Source organism: Salvelinus sp. IW2-2015, linkage group LG5 (assembly GCF_002910315.2).
Source record: "Salvelinus sp. IW2-2015 linkage group LG5, ASM291031v2, whole genome shotgun sequence".
Lineage (NCBI taxonomy): Eukaryota > Metazoa > Chordata > Actinopteri > Salmoniformes > Salmonidae > Salvelinus > Salvelinus sp. IW2-2015.
In genome coordinates this window covers 34,187,620-34,208,340 of record NC_036844.1, presented here as the reverse complement: position 1 = coordinate 34,208,340, position 20,721 = coordinate 34,187,620, and the positions used below count along the sequence as shown (strand labels likewise).

At 40.6% G+C, this 20,721-nt stretch overlaps 1 pseudogene; it reads left to right on the top strand.

Moving 5' to 3' along the window:
* The first annotated feature begins 5,326 nt into the window (after nucleotides 1-5,326).
* LOC111964407 (bifunctional heparan sulfate N-deacetylase/N-sulfotransferase 1-like) overlaps nucleotides 5,327-20,721 on the top strand; it is a 150,083-nt pseudogene continuing 134,688 nt past the window's right edge.

Here is a 20,721-nt window from a genome sequence, read left to right as displayed (position 1 = left end):
ACCAAGACAGTTGTTAAGAGGGCACGACAACACCTTTTCCCCCTCAGGAAACTGAAAAGATTTGGAATGGGTCCCCAGATCCTCAAAAAGTTCTACAGCTGCACCATCGAGAGCATCGTGACCGGTTGCATCACCGCCTGGTATGGCAACTGGTTTTTGCCCTAGCACTACACAGCTGATTCAAATAATCAACTCATCATCAAGCTTTGATGATTTGAATCGGCTGTGTAGATAGTGATAGGGCAAWAMCCAAAATGTGCACCCCTTGGGGTCCCCAGGAACGAGTTTGGGAAAACCTGCCCTTCACCCGTTAAAACCGCACTACTATTCCACTACTTTGGCCCTGTCTGATCCTACACCAGGTCGGCAGCCTGGGAGAACGGACACTGTCGTTCTACACACCTTGTAATTCTTTTGCAATAAAATCTTGTACACCCAAGAACTTCTCTGCAGCTGCCACCACAACATCTATTTTCGGTGACTTATGTTTAATGCAGTAGAGTTGATAACCATGGCTATGACCACTAAGAAGCCAACCTTACTGAAGCACATGTTATTCCTATGGTCTCTATTGGCCTCGGCCTACTCACAATGTCATCTTCAACCTAGCTCACGGACCCATCTTCCTTTACTACTGTCTTCACTGCCTCAGCATATGACACCTTCTGTACTACTCTGACCCTGGCTCAGCGTCTTCCCAGCATACACTGCAGCAAAAAGCATTCTCAAGTGATCAGACCAAAACACACACACGCACCTTCATATATTGTATACAGTCATACACACACACACACACACACACACACACCACATAGACAGTTTTATAAAAGTGTATAACTATTATTTCAGAGTGGAAACAACATCTTTAACATTTATCTGTGGATAATTTTCTTGTGTATGGTGAATAATTCTAACCGCATGGTTGTGTATATATATAGGAGTGGTTCATTGAGGAAAGGGGAAAGTAATTTACCCCCAGTCTCTCAGGTGATGATAAGGATCCTGAGCTGAGGTTAAATATAACCTACTATTATTATTTTTAAATAACTTTCTTGCCATTTTCACAAGTATTTTGTACATTTTCGCAACTCTAAGCACAAAAATCTAAACAGATTATCAAAACAGCTCATGTTTCATAACTCTAAACACAAAAATCTAAACAGATTATCAAAACAGCTCATGTTTCATAACTCTAARCACAAAAATCTAAACAGATTATCAAAACAGCTCATGTTTCATAACTCTAARCACAAAAATCTAAACAGATTATCAAAACAGCTCATGTTTCATAACTCTAARCACAAAAATCTAAACAGATTATCAAAACAGCTCATGTTTCATAACTCTAARCACAAAAATCTAAACAGATTATCAAAACAGCTCATGTTTCATAACTCTAAACACAAAAATCTAAACAGATTATCAAAACAGCTCATGTTTCATAACTCTAAACACAAAAATCTAAACAGATTATCAAAACAGCTCATGTTTCATAACTCTAAACACAAAAATCTAAACAGATTATCAAAACAGCTCATGTTTCATAACTCTAAGCACAAAAATCTAAACAGATTATCAAAACAGCTCATGCTTCATAACTCTAAGCACATTTTCAATTCACTGAGTACAACAAAATTATTCACAAAGTCACTTGTCCACTGCACCAAAKCACTCTTTCAATTTGGTAACATATTCAATCTAAGTATCTGCTTTTCAAAATGCAATATTCACTTTACTTTTGATATGATTTTYGTCATTTAGTCAAACTTCTCAAAACTACTGAACCAAAATTATKTAGTGCCTAGTTAAAGTATATAGTTTGATAACTGATGAACACYKTAAATGTCTATATTTTTACCTTATAAATGCAACAATTTGACATMAATTTATGTTGGAAGGTAAAACCAAATTATATATGGATGTGGCTGTAAATACTACATCATCATTCTCCATCAGCCAGTATGCTTCAATAGGACATAGTTSAAGTGTACAATGCCCTGCTGAAATACCTGGGTTGTATATAACAATATATTCCACTCATCATCTGAATTTCATTGATACACTGTAAGCTGATRAATTTTGMSAAGCAGAGAGACAGGCGATACTGTATCAGATGACAAGTCATATAGAAAAGGTGATCTTGTACAATGTTGCATGGGGCAGAAWTGGCAGACAACACCGTAATACGTTTTCACAGTAGCCAACTGCTATACAGCACCCCTATTTCTGATGTTTTGTACAAGGTTAATGAAACTGTAAGACTAACATTTCTCAACATGYTCACAACCTGCCATTGGATACAAATTGTAAAAAAAAAAAAATKTGCATGTCAAATACTGTATGGAAAATTATATTTATCATCCACTATTCTTTCTATTCAACACTTCAAAAAGAACAGTTTTGAATTGTGTATCTTGTATTTTTGATATTGGATAACAATTTGTATTAAAATATGTTTTATTGTCGCATACACCGGATAGGTGCAGTGAAATGTGTTGTTTACTAAAGAAAATGTACTCATTATATTTCACTGAACTTTACTCAGGGGCAGTGGCGGTTCTTTTATGGCTCCCTGGGTGAACCCCCCTGCACTAACTGTACCATTCTGCACTAACTGTCATWTTTATTCAGACATTTGGAACAACACAAATAAATAATCATAACATTTAAAACTATATAAATATAAAAATATAGACAAAAATAAGACTCATATCAAAAAGAAGTAACAAAGACAAATAGAAACAAATTTGTGTTGATTTGGCACTGAGCATCAATAAATTACCCATCCTCCAACACTGGTTGACAGAATAAACCAATTCACCTTGGTGGTGTGCAGACTGGTTTTATATTATTCTTAACGATTTCGCATAAACCAGAAAAAAAAGCAAAAATATGTCTGTGAAACTATATATTCACAGTATTATGAATGAATTGTGGTTAATTTGGTAGTATTTCGTAGTGTGACTGATTTACTAATTGCATTAGTACTGTGCAAAGTTAGAGGTGCGCTATTTGATAGATTCCCCCGCTCCCCCTACCTCTGGCTTCCAGTGGGGAGACCTGAGGTCAACCTACCCCCGCCCTCCTCCCCATCTCGTACTTCTGTTAGGGAGACCTTCCCAGGCAGTAGCCTGCCTAGCTCACAAATTAGAATCAGGGCGCCCATCCCGACAAGGTTAACTGACCCACAGTCCCACACAGTGACATGATATCATTGCCGTGACGTGCAAATGAGCGATAGAAAACCGATCACGCAAATGTCACCATTCCAATTTTTTTTTTTTTGTGCGGGTGCAGGGGTGAAAGATGCATGAAACCCCAATGAATGCACAATTATAGGTTCTGAACATAAGATAAGGGGCATTGCAAGTGTTATCAATTTAGTGTTATAAGAAAATATACCACTTGCATCTGAACATGGGTTTGGCCGGGGGGGGGGGCTTTACTTGGCTCATTGCGCTCTAGCGACTCCTTGTGACGGGCCGGGCGCCTGCAGGATGACTTCGGTCGTCAGTTGAACGGTGTTTCCTCCGACACATTGGTGCAGCTGGCTTCTGGGTTAAGCGGGTGGGTGTTAAGAAGAGTGGTTAGCCGGGTCATGTTTTGGAGGACGCATGACTCTACCTTCGCCTCTCTCTCTCGTAATTGGATAGAAATTTGGGAGCAAAAGGGGGTAAAAATACATATATATTTATATCACAGAAATACCTTATTTACATAAGTATTCAGATCCTTTGCTATGAGACTTCAAATTGACCTCAGGTACATCCTGTTTCCATTGATCATCCTTGAGATGTTTCTACAACTTGATTGGAGAGTCCACCTATGGTAAATTCAATTGATTGGACATGATTTGGAAAGGCACACACCTGTCTATATAAGGTCYCATAGTTRACAATGCATGTCAGAGCAAAAAATCAAGCCATGAGGTCGAAGGAACTGTCCGTAGWGCTCCRAGACAGGATTGTGTTGAGGCACAGATCTGGGGAAGGGTRCCAAAATATTTCTGCAGCATTGAAGGTCCCCAAGAACACAGTGGCCTCMATCATTCTTAAATGSAAGAAATTTGTAATCACCAGGACTCTTCCTAGAGCTGGCCRCCCGGCCAAACTRAGCAATCGGGGGAGAATCAGGCCTTTATGGTAGAGTGGCCAGACTGAAGCCACTCCTGAGTAAAAGGCACATGACAGCCCACTTGGAGTTTGCCAAAAGGCACCTAAAGGACTCTCAGACCATGAGAAACAAGATTCTTTGGTCTGATGAAACCAAGATTGAATTATTTGGCCTGATTGCCAAACGTCACATCTGGAGGCAACCTGGCACCATCCCTATGGTGGTGGGGATGTTTTTCAGCGTCAAGGAGACTAGTCAGGATCGAGTGAAAGATCAACTGCGTAAATTACAGAGATCCTTGATGAAAACCTGCTCCAGAGCGCTCAGGACCTCAGACTGGGGAGAAGGTTCACCTTCCAACAGGACAACGACCCTAACCACACAGCCAAGACACTGCAGGAGTGGATTCGGAACAAGTCTCTGAATGTCCAGAGCCCAGACTTGAACCTGATCGAACATCTCTGGATAGACCTGAAAATAGCTGTGCAGCGACACTCCCCATCCAACCTGACCAGAGCTTGAGAAGACTCGAGGCTGTAATCGCTGCCAAAGGTGCTTTAACAAAGTACTGAGTAATGGGTTTGAATGCTTAAGTAAATGTGATATTTCAGTTTAATATTTTTAGTTAATTTGCAAAAATGTCAAAACTGTTTTTGCTTTGTCATTATAGGATATTGTGTGTAGATTGGGGGGAGGGGGGCAATTTGATCAATTTTAGAATAAGGCTGTAACGTAACAAAATGTGGAAAAAAGTCAAGGGGTCTGAATACTTTCCCAAATGCACTGTAGGCCTATGTATGACAGTGATTTTAATAAGTGCATTATAGCATGCACAGATCTAAAGACCCATGTATCTGTTGAAAAGCAATGGACCAACTGTAAACTCAGAGGACATTCAGGTCCCTGCCCCATAAGTGTCAGAAGGCATCTAGTATGAAACCCATTTTCCTTAAAAGTGGGAGATTGCGGGAGCTAGAGAGAGATTATTCTTATCACATCAATAATTTTCAGTGGAATGCCATACAAGCATCATTGACCATAGTCATTTTTTCCAAAGTAATTTTTTTTAAACAATAGAAAATTACAATGAGCCCTATCAGCTTGATTTCAACATACAATTGCTTTATAAAACAGTATAGACACGTTTGTTTTGTTTTAGTGGGAGGGGGCGCAGGGCACTGGAGGTATTATTACGCCCTCTAGCGAGCAATCGCTTCTCCGAGAAGGCGACGAGGTGAAGGAGGGTGGCGAGTCCTCATGTTTCTCTCCACCAGTAACAAACCACATCTAAACCGGGACGCCCCAATACTGGTAAAGCTAGCTACTGCCTAATGTCAAACTCTAAATCCAGATTGTATACACCAAGCTGGTCGTGTCGACGAAACAATCAAGTTGGTAAGTTGCTATTTTGTTAAATGTGTTTGTCTAGTAAGCGTGCAGCTGGAAAGCACGCACGGTTTATGGGAACGCTAGCCTCTGAAAGTCCCCTTTCTCCGAATTCGACTCAAGAGTGAGTGGCAGCTAGCTAGGTAAGCTACAAAGCAACGAGGACATGGCTAACGTTAGTTAGCTAGATATGTAAATGTTCGTGTCTAAAATCTTAACTACTGTTGCTTGTGAGCTGTCTTTATAACAAAACAAAGAGTTTACAGGGATTTATTATTCTGGAAAACTGCCATGCTGTTGCATGATAGCGCGTTTGCTAGCCTGTTAGTTTTTCACTGATTCAATTAGCCAGCTAGTTCATTTAGCCAGTTAATTATGACTTGAAAAATCCCGAAACTAGCTGGCAGGCTATGTTATCTATTAAACTGACTAGCTAGTTAACGTTGGGGAGGATAGCGTTTACGTACATTGTAGCAAGAACATTTGTTTTCATGCACACTTGCTGAGTAATGATTGATGATTAGATCTACTATAATGCGTGCTCATTTAACGTTACTTAGATTTCAGAAGACTCAAACTTTGCTTTGGGCTGATAAATATAAAACAATATAGTAACAAGGATATGTTGAATGCATCTTATTATCCCTATGTGTAAGTGTAACCATACCGGTTTCCAATGCACACTTTATAATATAACGTGAGAACTCCAGTGACGGAGTCTGCCGCAATGGAATTCGCACGTAAACCATAATTCGTTTTGTGTGTACTTTGCCATGGCTACTAAATTGGTAAATTACGCTCCCAGTTTGAGTGTAATAACTGAAGTGTAACTAACTTAAAATGCAATAATGCCAATTTTTGGTTGTCACTTGTGTGTTGAAGTAGGCTACCTTTGTTGAGTTGACTGGTCTGTTGTACAATGCCATTTCAAATCGACTCGGTTTGCTATGGATATATCGTGCTATCAGAAAGTATTCATGCCCCTTCACTTATTCCACATTCTATTACAGCCTGAATTCAAAATGGCTAAAATAAATTCTTAGTCTACACAATACCTTATATTGACAAAGTGAATTTCTTTTTATAAATATTTTTACAGATATCTCATGTACACAAGTATTCACATCCCAGAGCCAATACCTGTTAGAATTACACTTGGCAGCGATTACAGCTGAGTCTTTCTGGATTGTACAGTATTTGCACATTCTACTTTAAAAATAATAATTCTTCCAGCTCTGTCAAGTTGATTGTTAGCCATTGCTAGACAGGAACTCTGCTGAAAGGTGAATTCATCTCCCAGTGTCTGTTCGAAAGCAGACTGAACCAGGTTTTTCTCTAGGATTTTGAGTGTGCTTAGCGATATTCCATTTATTTTTGTTTAAAAAAAAAAAATCCCTAGTCCTTGCCTATGACAGGCGTACCCATAACATGATGCAGCCACCATCATGCTTGAACATATTAAGTTGTTGCAGTGTTGTTAGATTTGCCCCAAACAGCCGTTCAACTCTATCTGTTTTAAAGTCACCATTGGGCTCATGGTGAAATCTCTGAGTGGTTTCCTTCCACTTCTGCAACTGATTTCAGAATGACRCCTGTATCTTTGTGGTGACTGGATATATTGATACACGATCCAAAGTGTAATTAATAACTTCATGCTTAAAGGGATATTCAACCTCTACTCCCCCCCCCATCTGCCAATAGGTGCCCATCTTTGCAAGACATTGGAAAATCTCCCTGGTCTTTGTGTTTGAAATTTGAGGGACCTTACAATTATCTGTATGTGTGAGGTACAGAGATGAGGTAGTCATTCAAAAATTGTTAACCACTTATTGCACACAGTCAATGTACAGTTGAAGTCGGAGGTTTACATACACTTAGGTTGGAATCATTAAAACTCGTTTTTCAACCACAGCACACATTTCTTGTTAACAAACTACMGTTTTGGCAAGTCGGTTAGGACATCTACTTTGTGCCTGACACAAGTCATTTTTCCAACAATTGTTTACAGACCGATTATTTCACTTATAATTCACTGTATCACAATTCCAGAGGGTCAGAYGTTTACATGCACTAAATTGACTGTGCCTTTAAACAGCTCGAAAAATTCCATAAAATGTCATGGCTTTAGAAGCTTCTGATAGGCTAATTGACAGCATTTGAGTCAATTGGAGGTGTACCTGTGGATGTATTTCAAGGTGTACCTTCAAACTTAGTGCCTCTTTGCTTGACATCATGGAAAATCTAAAGAAATCAGCCAGAAATAAATAAGTTCTCGACCTCCAAGTCTGGTTCATCCTTGGGAGCAATTTCCATACGCTTGAAGGTACCACGTTCATCTGTACAAACAATAGTACGCAAGTATAAACACCATGGGACCATGCAGCCGTCATACCGCTCAGGAAGGAGACGCTTTCTGTCTCCTAGAGATGAACGTACTTTGGTGCGAAAAGTGCAAATCAATTCCAGAACAACAGCAAAGGACCTTGTGAAGATCCTGGAGGAAACGGGTACAAAAGTATCTATATCCACAGTAAAACGAGTCCTATATCAACATAACCTGAAAGGCTGCTCAGCAAGGAAGGCACTGCTTTAAAACCACCATAAAAAGCCAGACTACGGTTTGCAACTGCACATGCGGAAAAATATTGTACTTTTTGGAGAAATGTCCTCTGGTCTGATGAAACAAAAATGGAACTGTTTGGCCATAATGACCATCGTTATGTTTGGAGGAAAAGGGGGGAGGCTTGCAAACCGAAGAACACCATCCCAACCAATATTGAAGCAACATCTCAAGACATCGGTCAGGAAGTTAAAGCTTGTTCCGAAATGGCTCTTCCCAATGGACAATGACCCCAAGCATGCTTCCAAAGTTGTGGCAAAATGGCTTAAGGACAACAAAGTCAAGGTATTGAAGTGGCCATCACAAAGCCATGACCTCAACCCTGTAGAACATTTGTGGGCAGAACTGAAAAAGCGTGTGCGAGCAAGGATTGAGTGTATGTAAACTTCAGACCAATTTAGGAATGTAATGAAAGAAATAAAAGCTGAAAAATCATTCTCTCTACTATTATTCTGACAATTCACGTTCTTAAAATAAAGTGGTGATCCTAACTGACCTAAGACAGAGAATTTTTCCTAGGATTAATTGTCAGGAATTGTGAAACTGAGTTTAAATGTATTTGGCTAAGGTGTATGTGAACTTCTGACTTCAACTGTAACTACTAAGTGCATTTTTACTCCTGAATTTATTTAGACTTTCCATAGCAAAGGGGTTGAATACTTATTGACTCAAGACATTTCAGCTTTTAATTTAAATAATTTTGAAAAATATTTTAGACTTCCACTTGCCATGATGGGGTATTGTGTGTTGGACCGTGACACATAATCTCAATTTAATCCATTTTAAATTCAGGTTGTAACACAACAAAATGTGGATAAAGTTGAGGGGTGTGAATACTTTCTGAAGGCACTGTATGTTCAAAGTCTTTGCTGGCTTTTTTTGTGTTAAGTAACGGCTCCTTACATCTATAGCATAATCCATGCACACCAATAGCCAATTCTCATTTAATGTAAAAGGACTCATGAGCACCAACGTGATGGGACCATATCATATTGGATGTCAAATGAAAGCTAAGAGTATATATATTTTTGACAAATTAAGGCATATATTAATTTTCCATCCTAGAAATTAGGTTTAGGGGAATGTTTTGATTTCTGTTCAGACAGATGGAAAAGGGGTCTTTGAAAACATCTACCAGAAACAAGTGTTAAAGTATTAGAAATACATCAAAACACAATTTTGAAGACCCCTGCCAACTAATATGAACACTTTTATATMTACACTGAACAAAAATATAAACGCAACATGTAAAGTGTTGGTTTCATGGGCTGAAATAAAACATTCCAGAAATGTTCCATATGCTCAAATCTTTTTCTCAATTTTTGTGCACAAATTTGTTTATATCCCTGTAAGTGAGCATTTCTCCTTTGCCAAGATAATCCATCCACCTGACAGGTGTAGCATATCAAGAAGCTGATTTAACGGCATGATAATTGCACAGGTGCACCTTGTGCAAGGGACAACAAAAGCCCACTCTAAAATGCGCAGATTTATCACACAATGCCACAGATGTCTCAAGTTTTGCGGGAGCATGCAGTTGGCATGCTGACTGCAGGATTGTTCACCAGAGCTGTTGCCAGAGAATTTAATGTTAATTTCCCTATCGTAAACCAACTTATGTTTCAGCATGATAATGCACAGCCCCATGTCGCAAAGATCTGTACACAATTCCTGGAAGCTGAAAATATCCCACTTCTTCCATGGCCTGCATACTCACCAGACATATGCCACCCATTTGAGCATGATTGGCATGCTTTGGATTGACGTGTACGACAGCGTGTTCCAGTTCCTGCCACTATCCAGCAACACAGCCATTGAAGAGGAGTGGGACAACATTCCACAGACCACAATCAACAGCCTGATCAACTCTATGCAAAGGAGATGSATGAGGCAAATGGTGATCACACCAGATACTAACTGGGTTTCTGATCCATGCCTCTACTTGAAAAAAAAGATATGTGACCAACAGATGCAAATCTGTATTCCCAGTCATGTGAAATCCATAGATTAGGACCTAATGAATTTATTTCAAATGACTGATTTCCTTATGAACTGTAACAAAGTAAAATCTTAATTGTTGCATGATGCATTTAATTTTGTTCATGGTATATATGACGTCAACGCTACAGCTGTCCGCTTTACAGCGCTGTATGGGTTTCAACTGAAGGCCCTTCTAATCGTGTGTACCACGCACAGAAAAATGTCCCCATCCCTCCCGCTAATTGGGATTCTTTTGCATTTTTTTTTGTGAGGGGAATGATGTATATCGAGAGGAGTCGATGTGCTCTGAAAGATGAGTTGTTTATAATAAATAGTTTTGATGTCATACAAGCAAGCCACACACCCGTGAGTACAAATGTGCACTTCACATTTCCATATTTGAAAATTCATGTTATTTACAGTATGAACATTTATGATCGCTATGTTTGATGTACAGTTAAAAGGATGACATGCGCTATACCCTGGGTTGTCCTGATAGGAATGAGCCTATGTTTGTCGTATTGTGACAAATGAGCCGTGCAACACCCACTTGAATACACTCATGACTCCATTCTAGGCACACCAAAATTACAATCTGTTTGTCTGAATTGCCCTGTGAAAGCCTAACACTGTAAGGTTGTATGTTATAACTTATGTTGGCAATATAACAGGCTTTCAAATGATGCCCACCTGACCCAGATTGAGATTTACAATGGAACGGTTTTGCATTGCTTAAACAACAACAGTAATTGTGTGGATGCAGTGCTGTGTTCTAAACAAACTGTGTGGTTGCTTCAKTTCCTCAATGGCAAAGATAGGAGAGCTAAAAAAACAACAACATATTTTAAGGCTATTTCCTTCAGGCAAAAGTGCTTTGAAACTACTTAGGATCTGTGCTCAGTTTGGAGAGGTGTGTGTGTGTGGCCACTTGGAGACAAAGGTTAGAGCTCTGATACCAAACCCTTGTAAAATTCTAATGTTGCACCTACCTCAACATTTTCAGGAATGCTCTTTTCAGATTTTTGTTGTTGACAAATGCTGCGAGAAGTACAGTAAATGTCAAATGCACAATATCAACAGTGTAATGTTTTGGAGTCAGTCTTGTCAGGTGAACTGTTGTCCTCACCTTTTTTTTTTGTTGGTCTGATCATTTCTCCAAAGTTCTCTCTCTTTCAGTGCTACCATGGTCATCCATTTGCTTTTTATAGTTCTTCTGTAAGAAACATTTTAAATGTTGTCCTATCCATGTAGGTGTGTTAAGCCTCACGCTTCTCCTATGTGATGGATTGTAGAGTAATAATAACTAATACTCACTCTCCTTATTCCACCATTTAGTGTAATTTTGACCACAAGCAATTGCGTTTCAGCCCATCTTCTGTTCGTATAACCTGTCTAATGGACCTTTTTTTTTTAGCAAAATGAAGACCAGCTGTTTTTACACTAATCTTTTTAATGTTGTATGGACCCGGACTGTAGATTTTAGTATTCTTGAGAATTATCCCTCTAAGCTTTGAAATGCTCTTTTAAAAGCTGCACTGTTTCTCGGTATTATCAAGATCATCCTAAACTTGTGCAATATCCATTAGTATATTYCATTTAAACCTTTACCAGAGATGCTTATGCATGTATTAGTGTGCCGCAGATTGATATGCTCCCCAGATTGGCTTCCCCCTGCTCCCATAACCGGCATTGTGTCGGTGTCCGGTTGAAATATTGGTCAATTGAGATGTAATGAATGGTGAGACAATCCTACTTAAATAACTATTTTGAGGCTGTGAAGCATGACCTGGGTTGCTCATCAAGCCATCTATTGCTTGTGCAATAATGTTCCCATTTTGTAATGTTTGCCGAATAAAAGTTAAGTAGCTCATCTCCCATTCAGATAGCCTATCAGCTTGGTAGTTGTATCAGGGGGTTCTACTTGGTCCATGATTGCACAAAATAATTAACTTAAGATGACATAGACTTACTCAAATCAAAGTTTATTGGTCACGTGCACACGGTACAGTGAAATGCTTGCTAATTCTCCTCAATGCAGTAACATCAAGAATCAAATGCCATCTCAAAGTCCAAAAAAAAAAAAGTAGTGGTAATAGCAGTATGAAAGATTAATCAAAATGAATGAAGACTAGTAAAGTGACTCTGTATAGCAGCTTAAATAAATAGTATTAATAAATAGTAACAGTAATAATATCAACTCATGTCCCGTCATTTGGCTCTGTAGTCTAAAATATACTGAACAAAAATATAAACGCAACATGCAACAATTTAAACGATTTTACTGAGTTACAGTTCATTTAAGGAAATCAGTCAATTGAAATCAATTCATTAGGCCCTAATCAATGGATTTTACATGACTGGGAAGAGGCGCAGCCATGGGTGGGCCTGGGAGGGCATAGGCCCACCCACTGGGGAGCCAGGTCCAGCCAATCAGAATGAGTTTTTCCCCCACAAACAGACAAATACTCCTTAGTTCCATCAGCTGGCCGGGTGGCTTGTCTCAGACGATCCCGCAGGTGAAGAAAACGGATGTGGAGGTCCTGGGCTGGCGTTGTTACACATGGTTGTGAAGCTGGTTGGAAGTACTGCCAATTTCTCTAAAACAATGTGGTAGAGAAATGAACATGAAATTATCTGGAAACAGCTCTGGTGGACATTACTGCATTTAACATGCCAATTGCACGCTCCCTCAACTTGAGACATCTGTGGCATTGTGTTGCCACACATTTTTGTGGCCTTTTATATTCCCAAGCACAAGGTGCACCTGTATAATGATCATGCTGTTATCGGCTTCTTGATATGCCACACCTGTCAAGTGGATGGATTATCTTGGCAAAGGAGAAATGCTCATTAACAGTGATGTAAACAAATTTGTGCCCATTTCAGAAATAAGCTTTTTGCGCGTATGGAACATTTCTGGGATATTTAATTTAGGTTCATGAAACATGGGACCAACACTTGACATGTTGTGTTTTTAAAATATTTTTGTTCTGTATATATTTGTCAGCACACTGCCATTAAATATTGAGTGGCCTACTAACCGCTGCCTAACTCGATTCTATACATTCTGGCAGCACGTTTCCTACCAAAACAACTGACCTTAACGCCACTAAATTAAATGGCCACTAACTTAACTGCCTAACGTTACCCTTTACACTCGTACCTGTATGCGGGTTGAAAATTGCTAATTTGGACCCTGCTAAACATCTAAATTGGAACCCAGTGGCTGTTCAGTAACATGCTATACATGACGTCAGAGCTCAGGCTCTGCGCTGTATGAGTTTTGACTGACAGCCATTCTGAACTTGTGCACCTCCCGCGACAAGAACTTGCCCCAATACCCCCCGCTAATTGGGACACTTCAGCAAAAARATTTGAGTGAGGGGAAATACTGTATAAAAAAACACATTTACACATTTTACCAGGTAAGTTGACTGAACACATTCTCATTTATGACCTGGGGAATAGTTACGGGGAGATGAATGAGCCTATTGGAAGCTGGGGATGATTAGGTGGCCATGATGGTATGAGGGCCAGATTGGGAATATAGCCAGGACACCGGGGTTAACACCCCTACTCTTATGATAAGTGCCATTGTGTCAGGGCACCCATTTTTAACGTCCCATCCGAAAGACGGCACCCTACAAAGGGCAATGTCCCCAATCACTGTAAATTAAGAGGATGTATTTTGAAGGATGAGACGTTGAGGGTTATAATAAATACCTCTGTCATACAACCAAGCCAAACACCCATGAGTCCAAACGTGCACTTCACATTTCCATATCATAAAATTCATGTCATATACAGTGTCAGAGTTTATCATCACTATGATGTACAGTTACCAGATGACATGGTGTCATACCCTGGGTTCTTCTGAACAGAATGAGCCTGTTTGATGTACAGTTAAAAGATGACATGGAGTCAAACCCTGTGTTATTCTGAACATGTTTGTCTATTGTGGAGGAAATTCGCTGTGGAACACGCACCTGAATGCATGCATGACCCCTTTTGTATGCGGACAAATTATGATTGGTTTCCTTGAATTGCCCTGTGATAGCCTAACTGTAAGATCGTACGTTATAACTTATCTAGAAATGTTGGCAATAGAACAAGCTTTCAAATGATGCCCACCTGACCCAGATTGATTTATAATGGGCTGTTTTTGGATTGCGTAAACAACAGTAATTGTGTGAGGGCGGGGATGCAGGGCTGAGTTCCAAACAAAACAACTGAAAGTGTGCTGCTCTAGTTCCTCAACAACACAGCTAGGAGAACTTAAAAAAACACCTTATAGTTGAAGACTCTTCTTTGAGTCATAAAAGTGCATTGAAATGACTTAGGAGCTGGGCACACTTGAGAGATGTGTAGCCACTTGGAGACACCAGTTAGTCTTCTCACTCAAACCCTTGTCATTTTTTTGTCTTAAGGTGTACCTAACCCATATTTTCCAGGAATATTCTTATATTACTGAATGTCTCCAGAGTGTTTTCAGATTTTGTTTTCACCAAATGCGGCAAAGTACAGTAAATGGAAAATGCACATAAAGTCAAGTGTCCCACACGGTCCCGTGTGGCTCAGTTGGTAGAGCATGGCACTTGCAACGCCAGGGTTGTGGGTTCATTCCCCACGGGGGGACCAGGATGAATATGTATGAACTTTCCAATTTGTAAGTCGCTCTGGATAAGAGCGTCTGACTGGGATTAAATGACTTAAATGTAATGTAAATGTAAAGTGTAAAGTTTGGATTCAGTCCTGTCAGGTGAATTGTTTTGAACTTACCTTTTGGTCTAATCATTTTCCCTTAATCTCAAAACTGTTCCTGGCTGTGGGTTGTTTGGTAGCCAGAAGTGAAGGGACCGAGCCACGTAATGCCTTTGCCTGCCTGTCACTGGTCCTCGTCCCTGTAGTGCCAGTCAGCCAGCGTCTCTCTCCCCTTCAGCGCTCATTCTGTTCGACGTGGAGGAAAGAGTAATTCATCTCTGGGAGGAGCGTGCCAAATCTGGGGACTGCATAACAATTTTCTTCGCCAGGGGCACTGCCAAGTTCTGCCTAGCCGCCCAGTCACCCTCTCGGCTGGAACCAACACTGAGCAAGCTGTCACTTTGACTCTCTGTCAACACACTTTGCCTCTGTCAACATTTGTGTTAAACTCGCCCAAGTATCAACTCCTTCTCATTCACAGTGGGATACATCGGCAGCTGGCCTCTTATCTCTTGGCAGGACGAGCCGCTTGACTTCATTAATAAGGTGCATGTGATCTGGAAATGTATGGGGTTTAAATTCAGATATTGACAGATGATGATAGAGATCTGTCAAACTGCTCTAAAGTAAGGCACAGTGACGTGCACGTTTACCCTTTCGTTAGCTGTATTCCTAAGCCTCCATCCCTTGTAAAACCCTCCATGTCAGACATACTGTATTCAAAGTCCAGGGACCGGTTTCACAAAAGCATCTTAAGGCTAAATTCACCCKTAGAACCTTCATAGACGCATTGTTAAACCCCCGAGCTGTTTCCCAAAACTATCGTTATTAACGTTGTGCTTSAAAACACTCGTAATCGAACACCTGCCTTAGACCACTCGTAGAACAGCTAAGTGCGTCATTAGATGGTTTTTTTGCCCTCTTGCATCACTTTATACACAGAATATCAGATAAACATAATCACACATTTTATCCATCTCTCTGTGACCACCGATAACTTCAGAATATAGTTGACTACAAATACAAAGTTGCCAATGTCTTTGCAGTTGATACAAATWAGCAACGTATAAAAATATGCTTCAAATGAAACCTGAGAACTGCATTAAAATATAAATCATGGAAGTACGTTATAGTCAAGTATGCTGTCTGTAATTTGACTCCGTATATTTAATCTGTAGCCTAACGTGCACAATGATGTGGCAAATCTGTGCTTTTTTCTAGGATAAGCCGCCACAATATTTGCGGCCTTAGGTGGTAGGCCTAATATCTCTCCAGGAATTGGTCTGTCGTCAGTATTGTGAAATAATGTTACGGGAAGATTTGAAGGGGAATCTGAGAGCAGCGCTCCCCTTCTGTCCATCCTGTCGGTATCGAAACATGCTTCAACGACGCACTTAGCGATCGTTCTCTCTGCGTGCTGTTCTGGGAAACGCATGTTACATCTTCGTCTGTTTTTTTATAGGGAAGATGTATTGTTTAAACACATGAGAGCCAAAGTTTTATCAGGAAACCGGCCCTGGTTAATTACGTGTTCGTCTGTGCTTGCAAGGAGACAACTAGCTGATTTTCTGTAATGACTGGGATTACTCTGTTGATCTATGGTTTTACGCTAATGATTATCCAGGTGTCCTTGTTACTATTGTAGACCACACTAATGTCATTTGTTTGGCGTAGCTCAGCTCCTTATGTTTATTCTGCTGAATCCTTTTGACTGGTTGAAATGGAATTAGGATTTACTGAGAGTAGTTAAGTGATAGAAAAATGCAGACTCGCTGTCTGCTCGCATGTTCGGAATGCAGTTTATTATATCATGACATAGACAGTGTCTAAATGCTATAAGAATGTGCCACTGTTTTGTACTAATGAGTCACTTATTGCTCTGTGGAGACCAGAGTTGAAGAAGTTTGTTGGCAGTAGGAGTCKTCCTTTAATGCAGCAGTGTTTGTGCCCGTCTTCTGATTAGTCCGGTTTGACCCGACAATGTCATGCAGGTCCATATTGATTTCATAAGGAGAGATTCTCACCAACCAATCTACGCCAATTTAGATTTGGCTGGTGTCCACGTTGTTGTCACAATTGATGTGTACAGCATTGCTGACAGTAAAGAGCCTGACACGTGAGCCACCATGTTTCAGTGCGTGTCAAATTAGCAAAACCCTACGGTTAGCGCCCWTAGCACAGTAGTTAGCCTCTCTTGGGTACGTGAGACGTTAGCGTCCCACCTCTTCAACAGCCAGTGAAACTGCTGKGYGCCAAATTCAAATACAGAAATACTCATTATAAAAATTCAGAAAACAAAACATACACTGCTCAAAAAAATAAAGGGAACACTAAAATAACACATCCTAGATCTGAATGAATGAAATATTCTTATTAAATACTTTTTTCTTTACATAGTTGAATGTGCTGACAACAAAATCACACACAAATTATCAATGGAAATCAAATTTATCAACCCATGGAGGTCTGGATTTGACTCACACTCAAAATTAAAGTGGAAAACCACACTACAGGCTGATCCAACTTTGATGTAATGTCCTTAAACAAGTCAAAATGAGGCTCAGTAGTGTGTGTGGCCTCCACGTGCCTGTATGACCTCCCTACAACGCCTGGGCATGCTCTCTGAGATGAGCGGATGGTCTCCTGAGGGATCTCCTCCCAGACCTGGACTTAAGCATCCGCCAACTCCTGGACAGTCTGTGGTGCAACGTGGCTTTGGTGGATTGAGAAGACATGAGGCCAGATGTGCTCAATTGGATTCAGGTCTGGAACGGGCGGCCCGTCCATAGCATCAATGCCTTCCCTCTGCAGAACTGCTGACACACTCCAGCCACATGAGTCTAGCTATGTCGTTTAGGAGGAACCCAGGCCAACCGCACCAGCATATGGTCTCACAAGGGGTCTGAATCTCATCTCGGTACCTAATGCAGTCAGGCTACCTCTGGCAACATGGAGGCTGTGCGGCCCCCAAAGAAATGCCACCCCACACCATGACTGACCCACCGCCAACCGGTCATGCTGGAGGATGTTGCAGCAGCAGAACGTTCTCCACGCGTTTCCAGACTCTTTCACATGTGCTCATGTGCTCAGTGTGAACCTGTTCATCTGTTAAGAGCACAGGGCCCAGTGCGAATTTGCCAATCTTGTGTTCTCTGGCAAATGCCAAACGTCCTGCACGTGTTGGGCTGTAAGCACAACCCCCACCTGTGGATGTCGGGCCCTCGTACCACCCTCATGGAGTCTGTTTCTGACCGTTTGAGCAACACATGCACATTTGGCCTGCTGGAGGTCATTTTGCGGGCTCCAGTGCCTCTCCTGCTCCTCCTTGCACAAAGGCGGAGGTAGCGGTCCTGCTGCTGGTTGTTGCCCTCCTACCCTCCTCCACGTCTCCTGATGTACTGGCCTGTCTCCTGGTAGCGCCTCCATGCTCTGGACACTACGCTGACAGACACAGCAAACCTTCTTGCCACAACTCGCATTGACGTGCCATCCTGGATGAGCTGCACTACCTGAGCCACTTGTGTGGGTTGTAGACTCCGTCTCATGCTACCATAGAGTGAAAGCACCGCCAGCATTCAAAAGTGACCAAAACATCAGCCAGGAAGTATAGAAACTAGAAGTGGTCTGTGGTCACCACCTGCAGAACCACTCCTTTATGGGGGTGTCTGCTAATTGCCTATAATTCCACCTGTTGTCTATTCCATTTTCACAACAGCATGTGAAATTTGTCAATCAGTGTTGCTTCCTAAGTGGACAGTTTGTATTCACAGTGTGATTGACTTGGAGTTACATGTTTGTTTAAGTGTTCCCTTTATTTTTTTTGAGCAGTGTATTTTACATAATCTTTAAACCTAACTCTTTGAATCCAACCACGTGTCAGATTTAAAAAATGCTTCACGGCGAAAGCATACCTCGAATTATTTGAGAACATAGCCCACTAGAAAAATCATTACAACAAGTAACCAGCCAAGTAGAACAGTTACACAAGTCAGAAATGGAGATAAAATTAATCCCTTTGATGATCTTCATATGGTTGCACTCAGCAGACATTAATTTACTCAATAAATGTTCCTTTTGTTCGATAAAGTCTCTTTATATCCAAAAACCTCAGTTTTCTTCAGTAATCCACAGGCTCAAACGCAGTCAAAACAGGAAGACAAAATCCAAATTATCCGTAATAGTCATAGAAACATGTCAAACGATGTTTATATTCAATCCTCAGGTTGTTTTTAGCCTAAATATACTATAATATTTCAACGGACAATAACGTCGTCAATTTAAAAGGTAAACAAAAACGCACCTCTCGGTCTCGCGCATGAAAAAGCTCTGTGACACTTTACACTGATTCAGACTGCTCTTACTTCTTCATTTTTCAGAATACAACCTGAAACAAATTCTAAAGACTGTTGACTCTAGTGGAAGCATAGAAACTGCAATTTGAGTCCTAATCAATGATACTTAATGCATTGAATAGAAAACTACAAAAACCACCAAAAAAACTACTTCTTGAATGGCTTTTTCTCAGGTTTTTGCCTGCCAAATCAGTTCTGTTATACTCAGACACTATTTTAACAGTTTTGGAAACTAGAGTGTTTTCTATCCAAATCTACCAGTTATATGCATATCATATCTTCTGGGCCCGAGTAGCAGGCAGTTTAATTTGGGCATGCATTTCATCCAAAATTCCGAATGCTGCCCCCTACCCTAGAGAAGTTAGGCTAGATGGGCTGTTTTACTCAATTGGCCATTGCCAGCTGACACTCGGAGTTGCAACAACTTTAATTTGAACAAGAATCCTCATAAACACACATTGTTCAATGCATACTCTCTCAATACCAGTGTACATTTGTCACGCTGTAAGGCTTATTAAATGCAAATCACAACGACAGGTATTTACCAGCATGTCAAATCCACTGATCTGACAAACCAGTGAGGTCTAAAATTCACCTGTTAGCATCATGATAAATGCCCGGCCAGGCCAGCAGCAAAAATGACTGGAATAATGCTGAGTAGGCTATAATGTTAATCTGTGTATGATCCCATAATCTGGTGGGAATGAGCCATGCAGCTCTACCACTGTAGGTGGCCTCCACTCTTAGTGTTAGCATTAAGCCTGCGTTTATAATCACATGGATCCAGATAAGCAAATCTCCATTCAGCCAATGTGAATTAGTCTACATGCATATTGACTTTGTAAACGTTGACACACACACACACACACACACACACACACACACACACACACACACACACACACACAGTGGTATACCAGTCCCGCAGGTATCAGATTGCCATACCTTTCATTTTCAGTCAGCTGTGATACAATGGGAAGTCTGCTGCTATGTGATTTTTTAAATTTTTTTCCCCCAGGTGAGATTGGCATGATGGTCCTAGTCTACAGTAGGGTTTAGTGATACGTTTACTGTGGGATTTCAGTATTTTATAATATTACAGTTTACACCAAGCTATCTATTCTACAGACAAATATTAGATGTGTGTGTCTCCAGTCCCATGTTCTATTGCTATCAACTGATTTCGCCCAGCCTTGATCTGCTCTCCAGGTTTGCTTTTGGTACAGTCCAGGTTTTCACTGATGTCATGCACCACAGTATGGACCTGTCACAATGACTGATGTAGTTTTAGATTCCTTTCATCAGTCAGGGATGGTGSATGTCTTGTTCTGAACATGAAGAATTGATGAGAAGCATTCACGTAAGTGTTGAGTCAGAGATTGTAGGCCAGGTCTCTCCCAGCAGGACTAGACAGTATTTCCTTATGGATGTGAAGCTGACTGCTGTCCATTTTGTGACTTTGGGTCTTAGGTGCAGTCAGTCATTCTATTGATTTGCAGCCCTGTATCTGTACTTATAATATTTAGTTTTTTATTAAGGGTCCCCATTAGTTCCTGCCAAGGCAGCAGC